Source organism: Fistularia commersonii, chromosome 11, assembly GCF_037954325.1.
Source record: "Fistularia commersonii isolate RoL2024-O1a breed Wild chromosome 11, RoL_Fcom_v1.0, whole genome shotgun sequence".
Taxonomy (NCBI): domain Eukaryota; kingdom Metazoa; phylum Chordata; class Actinopteri; order Syngnathiformes; family Fistulariidae; genus Fistularia; species Fistularia commersonii.
In genome coordinates, this window is record NC_141294.1 from 14,577,292 (window position 1) to 14,582,804 (window position 5,513).

Below are 5,513 nucleotides of genomic sequence, written 5' to 3' on the forward strand. Positions count from 1 at the left end.
TGTGTTGGACTTTGAGGCCACTGCATGCAGTCAGGCTGTGACCAAAACACTACACAGCACAGATCACTGAGTTTCTTTTGCTACAACCAAACCTGAACCTTCCTATTCATTGTGATCTTGTTTGCATCGTTGTTGTACTTTGTGGGCATACCTTGATGACGGCTTCTGATCTGCATTAAATTGATATTTACTCCATGGCCTAAAACCAAGCTAATTGAAGGTCATTTGGAATATCATTACATGGTTTTTGTCAATATTCTTATCCAAAAGACTTTGAACAACACTTTGAACGATTAAAAAAAAATTTGCTTTTTTGACATCCCAAGGTCGATGGGACCTAAGGGGCGACATGGCAGTCATTTTGGAACCAAACTTTTACCAAAGTTGTTGAGTAAGAAACCAAATCCCTAACTGTCCCAAGGTGCTGCTAAGTGGCTGCCTGTTGCTAAACGGTTCCTCCATTATGGGTTAAATGCAGTAGATAATGAGCCCACTGTTGTGCTGTATGTATAACTGAATCTACCAAAGTAAAGGGTCTTCTTCTTTGGAGGTCCTTGGACCACAGTCTAAAGGCAACCAAGGTGTTTGGCCCACTGACATCTGCATTGGCCATTTTTTCATGTTGCAAAGTCTTTAACGCAACAGTAGTAACTCTAAACCTTTAACCAGGACAAGAGAAGGAAGTCCAACAAATCTCATTGGTCACTGAACTGACCAAACTGAATGCCAAATTCTTTTGATGGACAAAACATCACAATCCAAAGCTAATTTGCCCTGTGATTTGAACCTTATAAACCCCAATGAACAAGAACTATGAAACCCAGAGGTTAGCCCATTGGAGTGTCAGGAGGCTGTTCAGTTGGACACCTGACTGTCAGGGTATTGGTTTAAACCAGTCAAAAACTTACTGGCTCTACTATTGACTGTACCAAAAGTGTAGTGGCTGAGTCTCAATGGTGAGGAGGCAAGACAACAATAAGTCTTCTGCGATTACGAAAATTTATAACAAGAATGAAGGCATCGAATTAACCTGAACAACCAGTAATAGTCAACTGCAGTCAACAATGATGAGCAGAAACCGGCAGTTGTCTGCAATAGAAACAGAGCTCAAGTCTCTCTAGTCGGCCAAACAGGTTGCAGTCTCTCTCTGGACTGGACACAGAACAATGTTATAGCCAGACTTATGTAGGAAGACAAGGAAAGAAAGAGTACATGCACATTTCATCAGTTAGTTAATAATTCCTTCTCAGGTACAGTAGCTAGTCCTTCTCATACACATATCAACTCTATACATGAGAACAGACAGCATGATAAGATAGCTAAAATAGATACAGAACAGCTGCTGACACAACAACAAGTTGCTCAGGAACAATAAGGCCTGTTGCATGTCGCACAGCCGTCAACACAACAAGGACAACCCAATTTTTCCCTACAAAAAGTATTTGAGCTGGAGTGCAACTTAAATTGCCAGGGGAGCTAATATCTGGCTGGAAGGATACTATGCGGGTGAAAGACGGACAAAGGGAAATTGTGGAGCTTTGGAAAAATGACCTTGCCAAGGAGAACTGGGAAGTGGCATAAAATCAGAAGTTCAAAGTATCTGTGAAGGTACTCTTCCATGTCAAGATCTTATTCTGGAAACCTTGCATTGTTTTTCTCCTTGATTGTGATTCACCTCATCCAAGAGGCTTCTTCAGTTTTAAAAGACAGGGGGGGAGTCTCTGGACTGTAACTGCTGGGGTTGTGGGTGACCACTGGTCTTAGCGGAAAAGGGCTTGTTATGTTAACAAGTCATTGTCAAATCTCATTTTGGCAACCGGACTTTGGGTTTCTCTTTGAGGATGTACCTCTTATCAAAGAGGCTTGCCCTGCTCTTACAGATTGGAGAGAGTTTCAGGAATATAACTGCTAGGGTTGGGCATTGTCCAAGTTGAAAGGTTTTGTCTGTTAATGAGTGTGTAGTTGTGCAGCAGTTGGGTTGAATGGGGTTGTCAAGTTAATGTTTACATCGTTTGACATGGAAGGAGGAATGTGCAACACAGGATTCTCTTCTTAGCCAAGTGTCCTAAATGAAGCTAAGTTATATATTGTGCTCCAAGTGGCCCTTGAACTGGCAATGACTTGGACTCCAAGCCAAGTCCCTGCAGACTAAGCCACTTGACAATCCGTGTGGCCGAGCCACCACTGGTCAAAAAGAGGCTGCTAGCTCCATGGCCACCAAGAGGGCCTGAAAACTCTGTTCTTGTACAATGTTTAACTCTGCATTGCCTTCCACGAAGAGGAACCGTTGACTGATTGAAACCAGCATGCTGAGTCAATGACAGTGTCAACCTCGGTATGGTCATCGAATTTATAGTTGAGAACATCAACACCACCTCTTTCCCTGTCAAACGAAAATAAAAAGTCAGCATCAAGTGCAGGTCATTATCCTAGGCTGACCTAGAAACCTGATGGCAAACCCTTGAAACAGAAGTTTCAACTTTGAGAGTTGAATATCCCAAAACTACCAGTCCAACAAAGAGGCCTTCATGTGACTGGCTGGGGTTGCCTCTAGATCCATGGACTATTTTAACTTCACTCTTGAGCTGTTAAATGTATTCTTTTCCACTTGAGCATATTCACCATACGAGTACAGTGCCATCAGTTTATTTGGTGGATCAAATGCTTTCTTTTTTTTTTTTTTTTTTTCACTTTTTTTGGTTCCCTCTCTTTTTAAACAGGTAAAGCCGCTTAAAGAATCAGCTGACTGTGCCGGCCAAGAAACAACACTCAGGATTGCCATTGCCATATAAATGTTTGCAGCATGTCCGTGTAATTCTCTCTTTCTGCCTTGAATGTGCCTCAATCCCTGCTCGGGTGGAGACGAATGGCATTTGCGAAGGAAATAACAGACTCCAAGAAGGTAGAGGCAGAGGCGCAGGCGGTCTTGACGTGAACAGAAATTAGCATGTTCATCTGGCTCCCATTCCACTGCTGTTAGTTGTAGCCGATGAACGCTCCCAACAGCTGCAATCATTTGACCTTGGAGCGAATGCTACTTCCAACATATTTCAAAGGTGGACCAAAGTTTGGCTGTGTGTTGAAAATTTGCAGTTCAATCAGTGGTGATGCAAAGAATTACTTTTTCATTAAAATACTGCATTCGTTTATGAACCAGAATTAAGTCAAATCATACAGAATTGCCAGCAAAAAAAGGCCATATTATTTGGGGGGTAAAGGGAGCTCTATTGAGCAGGACTCCGAGTCAGGTGAAGGTTCCCTGCCGGCTCCCCTTCGGGTCACTGGGCTTCCATCTTGTGGTGAAGGTGGTGTGCAGTCTTATACGTGTCCACTCAGTATGAGGCATGATGTGCTTTTGTCCAAGTGACTGGGGTCCACTGTCCAACTCTGATCTGGATTTGTTTGCCCAGACAGTTCAATGGATTTTAATCAACAGTCTAAAATTTTCACAAAGGAGAACAAAATGTGTTTGCAAAGTGGAGTATGACCGTAGAACTCCATTGTTGTGTCATCAGCAGATCAAGTTTGTTCCTTCTTCCCCCCCAGCAGGCTATCTTTGGGCTTTCTGAACATTGGAATGGGTCATATGACAGTTTCCTACTTGTCAAAAAAGTCACCAAAGAGTCATTTACACTGTTTGACAAAACAGATTGTACCGGAGAGACCTCTCAACTTCCATTTGGCCCTTGATAAACCTGTTTAGGGGAATTCATTTAGCCTTGTTTCTCTTCTCGTTGAATCTGATAGAATTTTTTACAACATTAAAAAGGCGCGCTGGTGAGAGTTTATGAGACTCAAGCATAGTACACTAACCATCTTCCCCTTGTCAATCAAACTCAAGGGGAAGTCAGGATGCTTTACATAATAGTGTCATTTCATCCTTTAAGTACTCTTTTCAAATGTCTCCAGAGTCAGTCGCTCCATATGAGGATTGGTATCTCTGATATTCATTTTGGTATCTTTAAAGGGATATTGGGTTTATTACTGCCCTAAAAGCCCCCAACCCCTTGGTCCCTTGCCCTCAGGGACATTTAACTCTTTCTCCACCATGTGGCACTCGCCCAGGTCACTTTTGTTGGTGGTCAAATGGTTTTTGGTTTCACGTCCTCTGATGTTCCAAAGCAACCGATGAGCCATCGCCAGCCTTTCACATATTTGGCACACAGAATGAGATTTCCTGTATCAGGCCTGATGGCAGGTGAGAGGTGAAGCGGTACAGGTGACGGGACATGACCCAAACACGATATCATAGACTGCAGTGTTTTGTTTGCGGCCAGTTACCACATCCAGTCTTCTCCGACAACATTGATATATTGTGCCCCCCTTTCCTTTTCCCTTTCCTGGCACCTCTTGCACAACACATTTTTTTTCAGCAATGGATGTTTATTGTCACACCACAAAAGCATCAACATGTATGCTCTCCGAGGAGCAAAAAATTGAGACTTCAATAAAGAAAGTTGTTGGTGAAAGACTCCAACTTACTCTGACACTGACACTCAAGATTTGAGTCCATTCTGGTAAAGGCTGGATGATGTGAGGATTGTAGTGCCTGTTTGAAACACGCATTCTTGAGCTGCCAGTATTGTCTCTTGGGCACTGATGACGGATTTCTTGAGCTAAAATAATTTCATCATCCCCACCATTTCTGAGCTCCACAGGCAGCTTCAGTTTGAAGTGCACATTCGCTGCTCGCCGTTAGATGTGGCAGTAGTCAGTGGCAACAGCAAAAGATTCACACCTCACACATGAACGGACTACTGTATGGAAGATGCATTGCTATGAAGAACACATTGTTTCTGATGGAGAGCAGTATCCTTCAGTGCACGCTGATTCCCAAAAGAGGGTTTATGGCCATTCCTTGTGTAACCTTTTTTTTTTCCCCTCGCTCCTCTAGATGGCAGATAACATTCCAGGGGAATCATTCATTATATAGTCTGTCTTTGCACAGCAGTCACTTCACATTCATTGTCGTGTATGTCTGGGAATCATTCAGCTAGTACCCGGCCACTCCGGGCAAAACAAAAGAATCCCAACAGGTAAGTGAATGCGGCACAGGGGGAGAAGTGGAGAAGTGGAGTCTCAGTCTTTCTGACAGGCTACCTCTGCAGAGGAGGCTGCCCAGTCGCTGTGATAAAATATGGGGTTTCCTCAGGATCTAGTGGTTCTCATGTGCCCCTTCCACACAAGGAGAGGCGGCGCCATTTTGTAGCTCAGACCAACCACAAAATGGTTGTATGCAACGTGTTAACCCTTTGAAGACCATCACCAGGAGTCCAGCACACCAGCTGGACCAACACTGTTACTTTAAACCGGAGCACGGTACACCGGGGGTAAGGTACTCAAACGGAACATGAGAGCACTCTATCTTCCCCGAGGACTTCAGATCCGCGGGTGAAGGATCGAAGCGGCGGCTGCACCGCCTGGATCCCGCAGCGGTGCAGGAGCCACCGCAGGCAGGGAGGCAGTGCCGCGGCGGTGCGAAGCCGGAAGCAGTCGCCTTCGTGGCAGCCATA